The sequence below is a fragment of the Spodoptera frugiperda genome, chromosome 9 (assembly GCF_023101765.2).
Source record: "Spodoptera frugiperda isolate SF20-4 chromosome 9, AGI-APGP_CSIRO_Sfru_2.0, whole genome shotgun sequence".
In the NCBI taxonomy this organism is placed as follows: Eukaryota; Metazoa; Arthropoda; class Insecta; order Lepidoptera; family Noctuidae; genus Spodoptera; species Spodoptera frugiperda.
The window spans coordinates 2,414,379-2,435,227 of record NC_064220.1 but is presented as its reverse complement, the minus strand read 5'-3'; the positions used below and the strand labels follow the sequence as shown (position 1 = coordinate 2,435,227).

At 35.3% G+C, this 20,849-nt stretch overlaps 1 protein-coding gene across 2 annotated transcripts in view; it reads right to left on the bottom strand.

Annotated features, from left to right (window-relative positions):
* Positions 1 to 20,432, bottom strand: part of LOC118271314 (U8-agatoxin-Ao1a) — a 68,054-nt gene extending 47,622 nt beyond the window's left edge. The window contains exon 1 of one of the 2 annotated variants that reach the window (XM_035587365.2): positions 20,324 to 20,432. The gene's annotated coding sequence lies outside the window, so the exon portion shown is untranslated. The remainder of the gene's footprint in view (positions 1 to 20,323) is intronic. The other variant, XM_035587366.2, reaches the window with a different exon arrangement.
* Between the last annotated feature and the right edge of the window lie 417 nt (positions 20,433 to 20,849).

The window sequence follows — 20,849 nt, the reverse complement described above, 5'->3', positions numbered from 1 at the left end:
GCACCGGTATTCCTGTATTCAAACATTGGATGCTTTTGAATGCATTAGCATGTGAAATCGAAATCCGAAGTGTGAAACTATGTCCTGTGGGAGTAACTACGAGATTATGTGAATTTATGATTAAAGTGTGGGAGAGTCATGTTTTGCCACGAATGGGCCGGCGCAAAAGGAATGATACCACGCTCTGGCACAAAACTGACGTTGTGTGTGTGAGGTTACCGGAGGCCCAATCACCCCCTTTCTCAATCTTCCTAATCTCCGATTTCGGAACAACCCTTTAATTCCTAAACGCCAAAAGGCAATGCTCTTGTAACGCCTTCTGGTGTTTTGGGTGTCCATGGCCGGCTGCGATTGCTTACCATCACGTGATCCGTCTGCTTGTTAGCCGGCTTATTCTATAAAAAATCTATAGCTGCTTTTTATTCAAGATACAACATAATATTAGAACTTTTGCTTGTTTATGTTTTCTTTTACATTGTATAATAGGGGTGAGTATACATATGTATTTCCAATATATCAAGCGCTGTATCACCCTGACTGATATAATCGAACATTTTTTACCGGCTTCTTTTATTTCCCGAGAAAGCAGTCAAAAAAGACGAATAAAAATGAAGCAAAATCATCGTAGCTAAATATTTCTTTCATCTTATATTAAAAATGAACAAGTAGAATATTAGAATAATCCATCCAATTTATATCAAATTAAATACTTGATAAAGTTGACCTCCGCATCATATCAATTTTAATCGCATCAAAAATTCCTAATTCGGTCACCGGAACGCCGTAAATTTAATCATTGAAACTCAACTTTGTTTTAAACCTATCAAATCACCGCTGCCGAGTGCCGATGTTAGGGATTATGAAGCCTCGATTTAGAATACGCCTCTTCGGATCCGTATAAAAGTTTCATACATAATTTCGTTGAGGACCCAAAGTTTGAGCGTTGGGGCGTTAAGTTACGGGACCCTAAGCGAATCATCGGTCGACCCTTCGGATTCCTCTTATCGTGCAATTTGTGGTTGGTATTACATACCTCATAATTTATTTAGATATTATTGAACGGTTTTTTGAGGGGGTAAAATCATCCGTTGACATCTCGCGCCTTGGCCGAAGCGAGAGGGAGTATCAGACTCTAACTGACTCAAAACCACCTCGTTCCTACTCCTGCTTTTCGAGCCGGAGACCCAGTAAATCCGCTAGGTAGTCTGGATCAGGCATCAGCCCTACATGGGGCATGGGCCCCATCTGTGGAGGTCTGATGGCTCTATGAGTCGCGGTACGCGATGCTACGGTTTCACTCAACTAATACGAACGACTGATAGTCGCTAAAAAGAGCGACCTTTATTGACCTTCACGAAAAAATAAGATTTTCTTTTCGAGATTCCTTTCGATGGACATGTTAACACATTACCGAGGATTTGGGGGTTAAGTTATATACACACAGTTCTGTTACTCAGCTTTCCCCATCATTTCCTTTGACCTAGGATCACAACTTCGTTTATTATTAATGTTCGCAGTCCATACCCTCGCAGTAACGTTTCTTTACGATTCCCAACAACGGTTTTATTAGGGTTCTGTAATAAAAACCAACTAGTAACCCTTATTTATTTTATAGGTTCTTTTTTTACGAATCCGTTTTAATAAATCCTCTGCTGGTTAGAGTTTCGTCGTATGTTAATGTTAAATACTGTTTTACATAAGCGTTAAGATTGTTTATTCATTCATTATACATTTTAATAGTGTTTAAAACTTTATAAGTTTGACTAAAGTTTACTTTAATTTTTTCCTGAAAATATCGTCTCCTTCTACGATAACTGACGGCTTTAAGTATTTATGTATTTAATTGCACCCATAATGTACATAAGTGGTAGAAATACAATATTAAGTCACAATTACGGACCTTGTCGTGATTTTAAATTTTTAAATTAGTAGGTACATAATAGAAAGGGCAGTTTTTTTTGGCTTTGTAAACTTATGACAGTATTTTGCGATAATAAGAATACTAATTGGTTTACAAAACTAGCCTATAACCTAAAATTGATCCTATTGGTAGGCATTACAGTAACCCAGACGTGAGAACTTCTTCACGATTCATGATCAAACAAAATAGAGAAATAAAAATGCAAAACAGAAAAATACGCGCACACAGCAATAAAGCGTGGAATTGCATCTAAAACACACCATTTTGCATATTCAAGTTTAATTCCAACGAATGGTTCCGTACTGCTTTACAACTACTACTACAAAACTCGAGTATACTGACTGTAAAAGGAATTACTTTTCATCATAAAGTACCTTGGTATTAGTCATAAAAATGATGAACAAAGAACTGTTTGCAGTGCTACAAAAGTGACACGGCTCAGCGATTTAGTTGCTTGATTTATTTTATTTTGTTTTTTTTGTACATTTAAACAATGGTGGACTTAATGCCAATTTGGCATTCTCTAATAGTCAAGCTTAAGATGATACAGGCAAAAAGTGTGAAAGAACACGCATGGGCCGGTTCGGCCGAAATGATACCATACCAAATCTACATGAAACAACGGTTGCCTTGTGTTTTGTAGTGTGAGTGAGATTACCGGAGAGCCAATTACCCCTCCCCTATTTCCTTAAACCACGAATCTCCAACAATCTTCAAATTTGTAACCTCTAAAGGTCGGCAATGTACTTATAACGCCTCTAGAGTTCCGAGTTTCTATGGGCGGTGCCGATTGCTTACCATCATGTAATTTATCTGCTCATTTACCAGCCTATCCCATAAAAAAGCAACATAAAAAGATACATAACTACAAACATCGTGATAGTAAAGTGAATGTCAAAACCATAGCCCATGACTGGCACTCGTCATCCAGAAATACCGAATTCTATATTTAACTAGCTTTTGCCCGCGGCTTCGATCACGTTAAGAAGTATTATTATTAATGGAATTTATCAAAATCCTTTCTTAGGGGATGCCATGCAAAGGATCAGCCCGATCGGTTTAGAATTGACAAAGTTTCATCCTCTATTTTATCCCCTTGGGGATGAATTGATCAAAATCCTTTCTTAGCGGATGCTTGCTTCATAATATCTACCTGCATACGATAATTTTAGCTCGATCCGTCCAGTGGCTATGCTTTAATAGATCACTATCAGTCTCCATTGATTTATATATATTTAGATATACAATTTTATATGTACAATATTCACCTCTTATACAAAATTTAATATTAAAGAAAGAAACATTTTAGAAAACGTTAAATCGAAAGACAATTTCTGTTTTATTTTTATTCAATGAATACCTGCCTACTGTTTCAAAAATAGTATCATTCGTTCACGATCCCGGCTTAACACCCAATTTTCTTTTCATTTATTCTATGTAGGGCTTAATATTTTGAATGTAAATATCCAACTTCGCATTGTCACCTTTTAATAAATTCTTTTTCTTTTAGACAACGCTTTTAGGTAATACGTAAAAGATAAACGGGACGAAGAAAAGCATAAGTAATAAGATATGTACTGTGTAATATGTAATGATATATGTTTCGTACACAAAGGTTTTTCATATGTATGTGTATGTGTCTTTGTTTACCAATTTCTAATTCTAATAAACAGCAACTTCAGTTAGTAATATTGTTTTAGGGCTTGTAGCTACTGTGAGTCGTGGTGGCCCAGAGGTTTAAGACGCCCATTTCTCATGCATGACAGTGAGTTCGAAACCTACTAACGGCAAGTACTATTGTGACTATTTCCGAGTTATATGTATGTACTTTCTAAGATTATTTAGCTACCACTGACAAACGGTGAAGGAAAACATTGTGAGGAAACCTGGGCTTATAATTTCTAATTATAAGTTTGAAATCACCAACCCGCATTGAGCAAGCGTGGTGATTAATGTTCAAACCTTCTCCGCACGAGAAGAGGCCTCTGGTCAGCAGTGGCTACTTATAGACTGTTGATATGACGTAACTGTTTGACGAGGTAACTTGACTTTATTTTATTAATTCAACGTCAACGTGCACAACGCTCGCGTTATTGGTGGCACAATGCTTTCGTCAAACGGAGCCACCAGCGTGGCTAACACCGGTCGAGCTACTTCGTAAAAAGGTTACATGAGTAAGCCGTCCATGACTGATGTAATTTAATGTCTGTAGTGTTTTAATAGTACTTTATTTTTATTTTAATAGTACTTTACTTAGCTAGACTACACCTACATATATATGAGACGGACGGGCGACTATTTGTCTACGCTGTCGTTTCACAGTAATTTCATACGTGATATAGTCAGTAAAACATTTTTATGTTCGCCTATATTAGTACTTAAAATTGCCATTCTATCACTGTCCAGGTTTACTGAGCTAGTTTTATTACAAGGTACGAATCCTTTGTCAGGCTTACAGTACCTAAGCCGAATGAAAAATGTCAGATATGTGGGAAAAATATTCTGTGAATTTTATACATGTAAGAGGATATGTTGGAACTAGGATATGTAGATTATGTAACAAAAAGATAGTATATGTAAAAGTAATAGAGAAACTCATATCATATTTTTATACTTAAAAAAACGTTGCATTTCAATAGGATTTTCTCATGGAACGTGGTTGCAAAGTTAAAGTCAAAGCATTTATTGCAATTAATCCTTAACTAGGCACTTTTGAAACATCAAATTGTATTGTCCGTCAGTCTGTTTATCGGTGAAGCTAGGTGCTCGTTCCAAAGTGAACTCATCATTAGTAACCTTAAATCCAGAATCTAGTTTAATAGATACAATTAAGGCAAAAGCTACTAATAAAATCCGAGGCGAAAAGTGAATAGACATACTTAACCTACACTTTCAGAGAAAACCGGCCTAATATAGTTTATGTTGTCTTTCAACTACACTTTTCATAAACCTGAAACATCCTTGGACCGTAAAAACATCCGAAACTACAAAAACCTCATTTCAAACAATGAATTCCAGCGTAACTTTATTTACTTAGAAAATAATGTAACAAATTGCTCGTTGCGTCCAAAGGACTTTAGTTTCTGTCCCATACAAAGTATTCAGTAATAGAGGCTATTTTAGAAATTACATGGAATAAAAGTTTTCGTTTATGGATGAACAAATCTTTTGTTCTTTGGACCCACAGGTTAGGAGGGAAAGGTTTTTTTTTCTCAACCGCTTAATGTTGATCTTTTGGGTTTTACGAGTGAGGCCACTGTTATGTTTACCTCGCCTCAAGCTATTGCTGGGTATTATAATTTGGGAAACAGAAAGTAAGAGAATGAACCAGACAAAATATTATACATGTGCTTGTTAGGTGGGCACGAATATTTTAACTTTTATTTTTAGATGTAAGACCGTACAATATTCCATGTTCTTGATTTTCAGTAGCATACATTTTTCACCTATTTCTGAGTTATATGTACTTTCTATGATTATTTAGACACTACTGACAAACGGCGAAAGAAAAAATCGGAAGGAACCGTAGGTAATTAATAAGTTTGAAATCGCCAACCAGCATTAGGTAAGCGTAGTTATTAATGCTCAAACCTTTTCCATACGAGAAAAGGACTTTGGTCAGCAATTACCACTTAATAAGCTATTGATGATGATAATGATGTTTTAAGTTAGTGTAGGTATACCAACCTACTACAATTACACATCTCCACAATGTGTAGGTATCTAATAACAATGTAAACTATTTAATCAGGATCCCTATAAAGGGCATTGACCCCCAGACGCGTGACTCACATATGTCATATTACAATTATCCCGAACCACAACTATGCAAGGCACGTATGGAATCCGATTAATGACGCTTCACGCGCCTAAATTCACCGCTAGAGGCGCTTGTGTAGATTAAGGACTTTTCAATTAGTTGTAGTTACAGCGATATTGGTTCTTGAGATTGTTGCTTATACATATGAAGACTGTCAGGATTGTTCAACCTATATATCGTACGATGGATATTTAAAAGTGTCATAGTTTTGGGAGATTATACTGGGAACGATTCAAGGCGCCGTGCAATTTCTGGAAAATATTTTTAAAAATATCGAATAATACATGTCCCGAACCAAAAATGGAACCTCTTGCTCGGAAGTTATTAAGCATTTTGGAATAAAAATAATAAATTATTATAAGAATTGTATAACATTTCTACTACTAAAAGATGAATGAAACAGTCAGGCAAATAGTTTTAAAAACTTCGAACAAACTTCTTTTACTATAGAAAGTTCACTAACTTGTAACTAAAGGAAATATATTGTGCAGTTTCTAAGCGTTTTGTCAGCAATTATTCTTTGGCGCTATGACAAACTTCTGAAGGAAAGTTAGCTGTTTTATGGGAGTTTTTCTATAAGAACATTGTGTAACATTTTGTATAGTTAACAAAAAGTAAAAGTATTGGCAATAAAGTAACAAACAGCCATTTTTATATATACCCAGATATTAAACCAATCGTATAAAACTGCCTGCACAAAGCATACCAAGTAAGTAGGTATATTCTACTCAATATAAATACAAGAATTTCATCTCACAGATTTTTACGACTCCAAAAGTCCTTTATCAAATAAATTTTACATCATAACCGCCAATAAAATCCACCAGTATACCCGGAAACCCGGATAAAAGCATTATCAGTCCGATAATTGTAGGGAAACTCGTAAAGAAACTAGACTTAGTACGAGTTTGTTTTACGATTTACGAGACCGCGTTCAGCGCTCTGATTGGCCGGCTCCAATGAACTAACCAATCAGAGTGCCGAACGCGGTCTCGTTTAGATCTTATTGAACGTTAAATAAACTCGGATAAAGCCCTCTTACAGTTATAGTTAATATTCGAGAGATAAATTCGGCTTTCTGTTCCCACTTAATAAAAGGGATTCTGATGAAGCCGATTTAAATGAAAGCACAATAAAAGGTATTTTTCTTTGTGAAAAAATTTCGACTCCTTTTGTTAAAAATGTAAAAGAAAAGATATTCTTTTGGATAACTCTCGAATGAGATATTAATTTCGATTTTTCTTTTTTCGTTTTGTTCTAAAAATGTCGAATCAAATAAAGGTTTGAATACGTTTCCGGATTCTTTAAAGGATTTTTGCCTCAAATTTGGTTGAAATCAATACGTTTTATTAGATTGGTGACGTACCTTACGATTGTCTATTGGGTAGTTTTATAGGTCAAAAATATTTTATTTTGATATTTCAATACAATAAAATATCTCAATATAATCCTACTTTCATTAATTAATGAGATGATTAACAAAGTTTCTGATTTTTCCAAACTTTTTGAGAACTCAGTATGCTATTTGACGCATACATTTGTTGACGTCATAAGTACTCGTAGTGATCTCCTACAAAATTCATAGAAATGTATCGTTTTTGACATTTGGATAAAAGTATTGAATTTGACTAGTTGGAAACTACCATATTATGAGCTACGAATTAAATGTGATAATCAAATTTGCATTCTATTACCAAAACCGAACGCATCTGAATGGTACCCACTCTCAAGAAGCGACCTTTATGTCTGGAATGTTAGTATCATCGCCTTGAAATGAAATTTTACGACAAACTGAAAACAATTCATAAAGAGAAGGAACATACGATAAAGTTAAATCCTTGCAATTTTGAAGCACTCCCAAAGTAATAAGTAATTAAATATGGTGTTAAATGTTTCAAGTTTTAACCCTCTGTCACCAATTAAGCCGAAAATCTGGGTAGGGTGAGATATACGAGATTTTTAATGGGGATAAACATACCGTAACATTATTTTTTATTGCCTGAAAGGGAAGATAAAGGTGTAGGTATTAAATGCACTATACAGTACAATTTATCTTATCTACCTTGTGTAGGTTCCTGAATTACATATTTTTGCTGAAATAGTTAACACATACATTTAAAATACATATTTCCTCATTTTATTCATAGATGTTAAATCAAAGTTACTCCAGAAAGTGTTGGTTTAAATAATTAATCGATTAATGGTAAGCGTCCACAGGTCCGCATCGCACGCAACGGATTTTAGTTTTTCTTGCGTAAAAACTCATACACTGATCCGTATCGTACGAACCGCATCATCGGTAATGCCTACACGTGATGCGTTCTGATGACGTCATACGGAATGCGTACGGTGCGTACGATGCGGGTTTATGGACGCTTACCTTAAACCACCCATTATTTATGTACATACCAAACTTTTAGATAAATAACAAAAAAACCTCAAGAAAAAACATAAATCAAAAATATTACCCTACCTATCAGTCGCGTAAAAACCACGCAAAATCGAAGGATCGGATGCCATCACTCATGAACCTAAGGGCTTGTTGTGTGCCAAACACCATTTATCAAATCCTAGTATAAAATAGAGGCGACGACCTAAATACTGGCCAGCATCAGACCAGGTCAGCTGTGATGATCACTACCATAGTTCATGCCTGGATTAATTGCACATAGTTTGCGCAAAAAAGGTTTATATCGGCAAAACGGTCGTATTTCTATACAGCCTGGTATGTACGGATATCAATAAATTCTAATCGGCTAACGTTTATGACTTTTTGTATTACGAACGTTATTCATTTTTTTTAAGAATAATTTGTTCCATTTACGAATGTATGTTTTTTAAATAATGCGTGTTTTGTTTAGTTAAGCCTTGTCTCCACTAGGTACATTAATAGGGTAGATGACTAATGTTTATTTTAATGTCCGCCTTTTAGATTATTTTAAAACATTAGACACGTATTTTTTTTATAAGAAACAAATAACTTCGAAGAAATACAGATTTGAAATATCGCATGACGTCACTTCTAGGTACGTTTTATACGTAGAAATGACGAAAAATAAAAAAATACGTGTGTAATATTTTTTCATTACCTAACTGACTAGATTTTTAATTTTCGTACCCCGTCATCAACCCTATCCAAAGATGCAGTTATGCTTACAACAATTTGACCAATACTATACCGAAGGTAATGAAATGATAATTACAATTACGGTTTACATTAATGAAATAACATTAAATATTTGTGTAACAGAGTGACCGCCTAATTATTTATGAATGATTATTCACGCGAATATTGAATGGCAAATGGTTATAATAGCTTTTAACCACAAAACTATAATACATAGTAATAAATGTAGAGAAAAATTAATTCCTGAATTTGGCATGTGTATTTATTAAAATGAAATTTCACGAATGTTGCAACAAGCCTGTATGCAATATCGATTTGATTTTAAGTTAATTTAGTATATCTCACGATAGTTATTATAAGAATATCGATGTGGTTAATTAAAAAACAGTAAGTTATATTATGACATCACTCCGTTTAAAACGATCAGAGTATGTATAATACAGTGCTTTATTCATTTTCCCCAGTTACGTTATGAGTTCTATGTACGAGTACTATTCGAAGATTCAGTTCTGTCAATTATTAGAATATTGAAAAAACCTCAATGTCGGCTCGGGAATCAAACCTTTTTTTTACTTTTTAAGGAGTAAGACTACGGAATGTGTGTTTTTTTTACCTAAAATACCTAAAAATCCCTTATCACATATACAATTTTATGTAGATATATTTGATATACATACTCGTATACAATACTATATGAAAGTAAACATAAAATAATTATTCTTTATCATAACATAATATTCAGAACTTCCTATAAGTTTACCTCTCATCTGCATTTTGCTTAACAAAAGAAACAACGTAATTAAATTCAAGATGTTCGTTAGTTCGTGCTGAGATGAAACTCGGGAGGCTGTGGTTTCTAAGTAATTCCATACACTCCATCCAAGTTACTGGCTGCTTGTACTTGAGTTGGTGAATATAATTTATGACCACTTCAAATATGTGTATGTGTGTGTGTGAATAATGGATTATATTTTTGTTTGAAGTGAAGATTTTTTAAAGGGTATACAAGAATGTTTTTACACTAAATGGGTATTTAACCCATTGGTTGCGGCGGACGCCTATCGGCGTTTTTTTATTTAATATTCAGGTGCGGAATACGGAACTTTTTTTAAATTGTTTATATCTTTATGAAAACCAGTCACAAAAAAAAATTGCAACCAGGGCACATATTTTTAAAGCGACGAAAACCACCCCCCACCTCGCTAATAAAAGTATTTTTACTGCCGCAGCGAATGGGTTAATTAGCTAGACAATTCATTTAAACGATTAACGAAATAAGAAGATGCACAAGTCATTATCTAATCGACTGTTTTGAGTAAAACATCAAAACGAAAGTCAGATATTAGTATAGAAGCTGCTGAAAATAAATAAATAAAATAATGCACACTATTCAATACTAAGAGTATTATTGAAACTACAAAATATTTTTATCGAAAAAAACTAACGAACAACTTCATACTTCATAACCTATTATCATGTAACAACACTCTCTACACAAATAACCACGTAACTAAGAAGTCGAAAAAAATAGCCAAAAATAGCAGAAAGGCAGCTCCATTACCGCTGACGTCACTTATGACGTCACATGCCAACCATATGTTACCCTTGTCTAGTTATCAAAGCTGATTTCCTCCTTCACTGAAGAGATTTACATAATATCATGTCCGAGCCATATTGTATTTATATACCACATAAGCAGATACAAATAACGTATTTGTAGGTAAATTGGATTTATTATGAATTGTATTCTTAGGGCGGTAATATAATAAGAATATTATAATTTAGATTTTGTATAACAGAGGTTTATAGATATTACGATACAAGATCACATCACTTCATATCAACATCCTATAAGTGGCCACTGCTGATATTAATCACTGCGCTTGCTCATTGCGGGTTGGCGATTTCAAACTGATAATTGAAAATTATAAGCCCATGTTTCCTCAAGATTTTTCGTGCGAAAAACGCGGTGGCGCCTTGCAGTCTGTCTGGTTGTAACGATGGTGGAAGGTAAAAAAGACTAAACAAACGAATACTCGCATTTATAGTATTAGTAAGGATGACATTACATTAAATTATGTCTGTATAATCCCCAAAGAGTAGGCTAAAGAGTTTTAAAAATATACACACTATTTACTAGTAATGGTGTTTAGCTAATCATTTTAATTTGGATCAAGCCCATTGGGATTCACCAAATACCATTCCAGACTGCCTATTATTATAACAGATTAATCAAAATGAACGTTTCTAACTTCTGGAAGTCATTGGCGGTCATTATTCGGCGTTGAATGTTTTGTGGCTGATATGACGATGAATTGAATGAAAATATTATTTGTCTAAATTTAATGCTGAGAATTCCCACCCACCTCGTATTCTCGTTTTTAACAAGTAAGAGGAGTGTTCCAAAAAAAAAACGATGAAAAATAAGCAATTATGAAAACTCAACGAAAGACCAAACGTGAAAGTTCACTAGTATACAATGGGCTTCTTCTACATCAATAAAAAAGATTTGCGTATCAATTCCATGCTTGCTTTTTTTCAGCATGTTGTCGGCGTAACAGATAATGCAAACGCCGTTCAGAAGGTCGGTACGCAGCACCCAGCCGTAACCATAAACAAGACCGGCCCCAAAACCGAACCCTGTGGAACACCGCGCGTCGTCTCACGCCGGTTTCATTCGATTCTTAGTGAGTAGGGTATATGTCATTTCATGCTTGGCTTGGAGTATAGTTAGTGATTATAGTTCAAAAGATTCAGGTTTATTAGCCCTATCGCCCAGTCTATGCTAAAAGTCCTTTAGTTGGTTCTTACTACATCCGCGGCATGTGTCTATATCTACTCTTGTTTGTAAAATTGTAACATGTATGAATACGCAAGAGCACATAGAACCGAAAAGCAGTCACTTCTCATTAAAATCAGAAGTTAAACTCGTTACTGGGCTATTACAAACTGTTTGAGATAAAGTTGAACTTCCGTAAAACAACGTGAAGCCTTCTGTTATTCTAACGAGTTACAGACAAAGCCAGCTCATTTTCATGTCAATTAACTGGCCCCGGCGGCGCGAACATTTGAACAAAAGTTTGTCCAATATTTGTTCAGATACTGGCTTTATGTTGGTATTGAAGAACTTTGACTCGATAGCTTCGTTGATCTGATATTCATTTGCGCATTTATTAACATAGTATTATACCTTTTATTACTAGTAACTTGATAACTTGGAAACAAAGGCCTCAGGATAAGAAAGCATCTATCGCTCTAGGGGAGGCCTTTGCGGTAACGCAAAACAATTTGTGACCGGTGTCAAATAATCAGATTACTAATAATAAATTTTGGTACTTAGAAATATTAGGCTTCGTATTTTGTATAAGTCATAGACGATTGTTAATAAAGGCTATAATAATAATACCTTTTATTCCCTTTTTTTTATCTTCCTTTGAAGATAAAGGCATAAAATGGATGCTACTTCTAGCATCAATTTTTCATTGGTTTTGAAAGTCATTTAATAAAAAATCTATTGCTACACATACAATCAATGCTAAATCTGTACTAAATGCGAATTACCCCAACAATACTTCACCCGACTCCGTAATCAAACGTGCCAAACTTTTTTCGACGATTAATTCGCAATTGTGATCAGTCTACCACAGAGGCTGATTATTTGGTGTATCCATTAGGAAACTCAGATACGTAATCTAGGATAGAGATTAGGCTCTAGCTATTTATAAGGTAGTTATTATATAACCGACAAAACATTGGCCGTGCCCTGGGGAAATACAAGACTCCTACGTTTGTATTGTGATATTATTGGACTTTGTCTTGAGGCTATTTTATGATCATACATCGTACATATATTTTTTGCTACATATTCGCTGTAAAGGCTTTGGTTGGGTTCGGTTGCCGTAAAGAATTGATAAAGAATATTTTTATTAAAAAAATATTATGTTCAACAGGCCCAAAAGGAGATGGCGGGACGAACTCGACATCTATGACAAGAATTGGCCACAAAAAGCTTTAAACAGAGAGGAGTGGAAGCAGGGTAGGGAGGCCTTTGCCCTGCAGTGGGACGATCATAGCTGAGATCTAAAACTAATTATGTTCAACGGCTTGCTTACGTAATTATTTGATGAGGGACTCGACTAGTTTCAAGCTATACTAGGACCGAAGCTGCGAATCATTAAGAGTCTGACGATCCATCTCGCCTCGCCCAATGTGGGAGAAGTCAGTAGATGTTTTCCCCCTTAAGAAAAACTTTTGACTCACATTCATGACCAGTATTGCTTAGCTTAATACACGAGTGATCGTGATTAAGCCGTTACAAATATATAAATACAATGCAAGTACCGAAATGAATACTTTGGCATGGACCTCCAATAAGAATTCAAAAGTATCACCCATCAAGAAGAAAACTTTACATTAATTAACTCAAACAGGGGAATGACCTTGAAACCTCGAATTGTTCAGCGGTTGCGATTCATCTACCAATGTATATACCATTACGTATTCTAACCACAAATACACAACAATAAGCGTAGGTGTATACATAACCATGTCTCCCGGATACGATTGGCAGGATAATCTCATTTAGGAGTTTAGTCAAACTCAATTACGAGGGCATCCAAATATTGACAAACACTTGGTTTCCTGTAATTTGTTTCTGTTTATTTACAAGCAAATATGAAGTTTTGGTGATGTAATTAAATTTTGACGATGTGGTAGAGAGATCAACAGCCATTGAGTGTTATGTGATATAAGTGCGTACATCAAGATACAGGTTTCCGGTACAGACTAATCTGTACGGATCTGTACTGATCGATCTTATAAAGATATAGGAGTTAGAGTACTTACTTCTTTATAAGTGAGTGAAAAGACTATTGAAGGGTTATTATACCTGCGCCTATTAAAATTTGTCCCTCTGTAGGGATCTGTTTCTTTATACCAACACCCTTTTTTGAGGAGGCAAAATCTTCTAATGACTTGCCACCTTGAGCGAAGCAAGAGGGAGTGTCAGACTCTTACTGACTAAAAACCACCCCGTTCCTACTCCTGCTTTTTGAGCCGGAGCCCCGGTAAACCCGCTAGGTAGTCCGCAGTTCCGGATGATGCCAATACCCTAAGGCGTTAGATTCAGAGAAAGTAAAATAGTATAAGCGTTTTCATATCATCTGATCCGATGACACAGATACGTTGACAGTACTGTCGGATTCCCGTGAACTACCAGACAATAGGACGTACATATAACTTAATATTCTCTGTGTGCGTGCTAAGGTTAATGAGGAAATGACAGTATTATATAAACACAAACAGTACATGGAAGTCGGTTATACGATATCGGGTAATGTAAATAGTCAATAAATAATAATTTAATTGCAGTTATTTTTTGTGTGGATCTTTCGTTAACGATGGATTTGTTCACACAGTTCTAAAATGGTAAAGTTATTTTTAATATTAGACGCTTTTATCTGTCATCGAATTGATGTAGAATAACCAAATATTACTATCTGTGACTGACTGACTGTGAATGTAACTGACTGTGAGTATAAGGAAATGTATCGAAACGAGATTTGTTAGTTAATTCGAGCCGGCCAATCAGAGCGCCGAACGCACTCGCATTTCGATTACTTTAAACGCAAAGCAATCTCATTCTAAGGGTACTGTTATTACCCTATTGCAAAATACTTTATCAAATACGTAGGTATTATTAGGCACATAAAAACCGCCGTTTTCCTAAAATATCTGAAAAACCCAACTCTATTACAATGACATAGAAATACCTACATAAATACTCTTTGTCGCGTTGATAGCCGATTTTAGAATAACACACGTTTCTAATGTCGTTACTTGGTTCTAAATCGAGATGTTATCAATGAAAAAGTGTTGTTACTCCACGGAACTTAAAGCTTTTTATCGTTTGGCAGGATTGAAGTGCTGTGAAAATCTCCTATTGAAGCCATTTCCATCTAAATCCGACGAAATGTTTGCAAACATTTGCGATGGCGGTTCCATGATAAAAGTTCTGCGTTCTATCGTATTCCAGTGCTAGGATAAAAGTATATGGATATCATTCAGGGATTCTGTTAGATTTACATACTAAGTTGTATAAGTATTCTTAGTTAACTTGTCTATAAAATGTGTCATTTTGTATTCACTATGTGATCAAGAAATTTCTCTAGTTGAATTGAATTAATTGTTGAAAAATTTAGGCCTTTTTCACATGTTACGGTTGCCGACTAGCCGATGTTGCTGTTTCTCCTCAATCTTTCCGAATCCGAATGTTTTTAATACTTATCTTAATAAAAATTGTTGATTTAATTATTTATTAAAATTATAATGATACCACGGCCTCAGAGAAAACCGACGTGAAACAACCCTTGCGTTATATTTCGTTGTGTAAGTGCGGTTACCGGAGTGAGGTTACCCCCTCCTAATCTTCCCAATCCCCGTTACCCCAACAACCCTTAAATTCCCCAATACCCAAAAAACCGACAACGGCGTTACAAGTGACGCCTCTGGTGTTTTGAGTATCCATGGGCGTCGGCAATTACTTACCATATACCGGTGATCCGTCAACTCGCTTACCGGATTATACCATAAAAATTATTACTATCGTCAAAAATTCCATGACTACATCTCTATTTTAAACCACTTCAACGTATTACCATCATCATACATCCATTCCCATATCATAAACGTAATACGCGCACAATGATGATATGTCCCCATAAGGCTAACTTCTCCACGATCACGAATTCAAAGCATGCCATGGGTCCCAGAGTTGTGTCTCAGAAGCCGTGGGCTCAAGACCCGTTTAATACAACCGGCGCCGCCGGCCGACCTTTCCTGGTATCTCTCAGCAAAAGTCAACATAGGAAAATGGATTACTCTTATTGTTATTCTTCTGGCTTCCGCGATGAGCCAGAAGCGAGCGAAAGCTCTGATAGTGCTTTACAATTTTGAACCCTGTTGAAAGTGCGTTAGGTTTCATAATTACTTATTTGTTGTAGCTCTAGATGTTGTATAGATAAACAAAAATCGATTTCTACTGATAAGATTGTTGACTGTTATCTTCGGTAGATATTATGTATGTTACTACATAAACTAGAGTGTAAGGTCTAAGGTTAGCTTAGACTAAGTAAACTCAGGGATTAGGGTGCGTTCCTGTAGATGCGTCCACCAGTCATAGTCATCGGTACACTTAGCTTAACACTTGTGGAAACGGACTCAGCTAAGCTAGGTTTTTTATATGCAAAGATACGTGCTATGGATGTTTGCTATGCGCGAGTGCTATGGATGGCTTTCCTACTATGAATACATCGCATAGTCGAGCTGCGCATCTTCCTCGCACAGCTACATAGCTTAGTATCAGTGAAAACGGTCAGATAGTTTCTCAGCATAGCTATTCATATTCGTAGCATAGCTAAATAGCACATCTCTGGTGGAACTAAAGCCAACCTCACAAGATGTAGATGTGTGTACTGCTGTAATTTCATCTCTGTGATAGTTATAACATACATTGCGTTATGTATGATACAACATTAAAGATAGCTCAATTTTAAAGCAATTTATTATTTTATACATTGAAAAAAAATGAATCTATGTTGGTAAAACTTGGAAAGAAATGTTTAGGACTTAAGATTGAATAACAACAAAATTAAATTTCCTTTTTCTTTGGTCCTAAAATTGTAGCTACATTTTTTCTTGAGGTCGTTTCGAGGTCAAGGAGCGATTTCGCAGTTCATTTTAAAATTGAGGGAACGACACTTGGGGTCTTGTTTGTGAATAAAATATTTCAAGATTTTGTATCAAATACTTTTTTATGTTAGTCGACAAGATACTTTTAAGATATGAGGTTTTAAGATAGAATATTTATGTTTAGACAATATTCTATCAATCAATCATTTCACGGTTCACTGATCAATTGCACGGTTGACCCGGTAGCTAGGCTAACTGGCTGGTATTCAACATGTTCTATTCCCTAACGGAGCAATTCTTTATGTTATCCACAAACTGTTGTTTCGGGTCTGGGTGCCATGTGTACTTGTATATAAATACGTAAACGCACCCACGACACAGGAGAAAATCTTTATATGGGGCAATTATAAGCCCAGGTTTCCTCACGATATTTTCCTTCACCATTTGTCAGTGTTTTCTAAATATGCTTAGAAAGTACATATAGCTCGAAAAGTCACTCTGACAATGGCACTTTCATAAGAAATTTTCCTCCTAAATCCTAAAGCATGTCCAATATATCAATCTCCTGTTACACAAACCATTTCAGGTAAATCAGTCATTAGTAAAACGTCTCAGTATTGCTGAAGGATTAATCTGTTCAGTGCCTGAAATACGTCTCCTGAAATACATAAATTACGTTACGACACCAAGTTCAAACCAAACAATAAATCTTGTATTAGTCCTGAATACTAATGTTTCAGTGTAATCCTGAAGGCAACATTGTTATTATAAGTATCAGTTATTGTAAAGTCAAACTGTAACTTATGTATGACTTGTTACTGTTATATTAAGTCATTTACAGAATGGTTGGGTGCAGACGTGTATTATGTGTATTTGTATTTGTGCTCTTGAGTCTTACTGCTTGATAAAGATCGATTTTTAACGTTAGTTCTATAGAGTTTTGTCAAAAATGAAGAACAATCCAAAAATGTTGGATTAAGACCTGTTATTGTAATTGGCAGTAAAAGACGCAAAAGATACATAATCTCTAACGATGTTTGTGTCCAATTTCAGTTTTATTTTTAATTCTTAAAATGAAATTTCTATTTTGCTCTACTCTTATAGAACACTGATAACTATTTTACAAGTAAAATGCTTACCTAGAGATGTAAAAACAAAGCGTAAGTAAATATAGCATACTTATCTAACCTTTCCTAAAATATCTGTCTGTCTATGAATCTAACACTCTTCACTCCTATTTCTATCTTTCAAATAAAACTAAGCATGGATCTATTTCATCCAAGCTCAGCAAAATAGAGAGACCCGCATCAAATAATTACTGCTGAAGGATCCTATTTTCAGTCATGAAATGGTACTCCCGTGAATCGGCTTTGCTCGGATAATTCAATAGGAAGTAGCACGTCGGAATCGAATTGACGACCCCTATGTGTTTAACCAGATTACGGTGTACAGGCACCGACTAAAATCATTTGTCACATACGATTTACGGTGTACCCAGCCATTTTAAATGAATTAACGCTGTGGTACATTGCTCCTGAATTTAATTCTTAGTCCGACAATTTTAGATTTGTATAACCTAACTCAATGTCTAATAGATAAAAGCCAGGTTTGAGATATTCTGTGATTTATAATACGAGTAATACCTTTGTAACCAATGTGTAAAGATTAAACTATCGTAATATAAAAGAGCCTTTTTTGTAAGGGGAAATCATTCAATGACTTCTCCCACCATAGGTTAGGCGAGCCTTTTTTTGAGGAAAAATCATCCAATTACTTCTCCAGCCTTGGCCGAGGCGAGAGGGAGTGTCAGACTCTTACTGACTAAATACCAACTCGTTCCTACTCCTGCTTTTCGAGTCGGAGTCCTAGTAAACCCGCTAGGTAGACCGCATCGCCTGATCTTGTAATTTTAACTTAATTTCGTTTATCCTAAAACTTTCTAAAATGACATCTAACTTTAACTACGTATGGTCTATTTTCATTTCTCACTTCTGTCTCAAAATCTTTGCAAAATTATATATCATTTTATCATCGGTTGTACCTTTGATTAGGGATGTATCAGAAGCGAGTATTGAATTGGGATTAATTTGAACGAAGCGGTCCAAAATTATAATGTACCTAAAGTCCTTTTAGGGGTCCATACGTCGAAAGGTAAAAGGGTTCTACAGAATCACTTCATTGGCCGTCCCTCTGTCAAGACCCTTTTCTATAAATGCGTGAAGGTATGTTGTTTAATTTTGTCTAAATACTTAGCTTTACAATTTGTAACAATTTCCAGATACACATAACATTGTCTATGTAGCAATCAAAAGAAGAATCAATATTAATCTATTATATAAAAATAAGTCGGGTTTTCCTTCCTGACGCTATAACTTCAAAACGCACGAACCGATTTCCACGGTTTTGCATTCGTTGGAAAGGTCTCCGTGAGGTTTATAGCAAAGAAAATTCAGGAAAAAAATCAAGAGAAAAGCAGGAAAACAAGGAAAATTATTGGTGGCGAAACGGAGTTCGCCGGGTTTGCTAGTGCCTTATAAAAAAATAAAGTTCTCAAATATTTTTATTTATGTTTTATCAACAGCCAAAGATTTTATTTTTAGAATTTACATTAAAATTTAAGTTTTAATAAATGTTTTCCGTCTTCTTTACTATATGTAACGTTGTTGGAACACATGTGATTTTGCTTAAATTAAATTAGATCACACAATATGATATTTTCATACCCATTAAAGCTCTAAAATTTATAGTTTCCCGCGACCCATAACAAACAACTGTTCTTAATTAACAAATAATTAAACTCATGATTAACATCCAAACTTCTAACCTTAACTCCAATTCATCATGAGACATAGTTTCACGACCAATTTCCATTTTCAATCAATATTATAACAGACGAGGATAAACCTCGATATTTAGTTAGCAAAACAATTTCGCTGCCAAGAACCTTACATCGTTATTGCCAAAAAAGGTGATTTTGATCTCTTGCCAAACTATAACATTTCCATTTTTACTTTACATTTGATCCAATCGTGTATACGTAGAAGTTATGTTACTAAATGTCGGATCGATCCAATATCGTGAAGAGACAAGGATATAAAACTGTTCAGACAGTAAAACACAAGTCCATTCAGTTAATTAGATCACGAAATAATCAATTAACCCACGTTCCGCTGAAATAGCGAACGCTTTCACCGGCAATGTAAATATTTCTGTAAAACAATTCAGAATCCAATCGAAGACTGAAAACGACGAGAAACTCATTCGAATGCATGAAATTCGTATCTGAATGCTCAATTTAATTTTTTTACTTATTTGCATATCACGCTTGGCGATGTAAATTAAAAGGACTCCTGTCAAACACGGCCCGAATTCGATTTTCGAGGGAAAATATTGAAGTTATTAGGCTGATTGTGTTTGACTTATCCGTAACGAAGTAGCTTCGGCTAAAAACCGAAAAATTCGATGTAAAACTCACGTCGTTACGCCAAAAATATGAATTCCAAGAAAATCTGAAAATGGAACAAACCCACCAATCTATCCGAAAGCTGTCGTCCACCAATTCGAAACTCAAACTTCGACTCACCGAATACGCCACACACAACACACGAACACTTACGCACCTCCACGGAAAAAAGAAATAAAAATCAAACTTAGAACTTTTTCGGAATAAATCTAAAAATAGTGAAGAAAGGAACTTTTTCAATTAAAACTTTGGAGATAGAATTTTGATGGAGATTTTTAAATAAGGAACTTTGATGATACATACGCGCGCGGTCGCAGTGATGGTCGAAAATCGGACAGCGCCCGACTGTTCAGGTCGCGGCACGAAACGCGAATGAGTGTTGGGGCGCCGCGCGGTCCCTTATACCGACGCTCTCAACCCCAAACATGATGGCGGTGGGCGGCAGTTTATAGAGCTGATGATTCAAAAATAATATTTAAATGAAAAATGTATTTATAGCTCTTCGTAGATAATTTTCTTTCGTTATTAGCAAAAAAGATGAGTCAATATATCGAACCATTACGAGAAAATGATCCAACATTTTCATATTCTGTTAACGAACATACACCTGCATTTGTGCACGTACACATTGGGATTAACATAAAAAAACAGGAGTCCAAAGCATATTTTACCTAAAATAAAACATTATAATTATTTGCACACCTTACACATGTTTTCAAAAATCATCTTTAACATTCTATTTTTAAGGAGCTTAAATCGTCATCGCTATTAGACAATCAATTAAACACAAAACTTCAAACCGATACACCCAAACGCTTATGACTTCAAT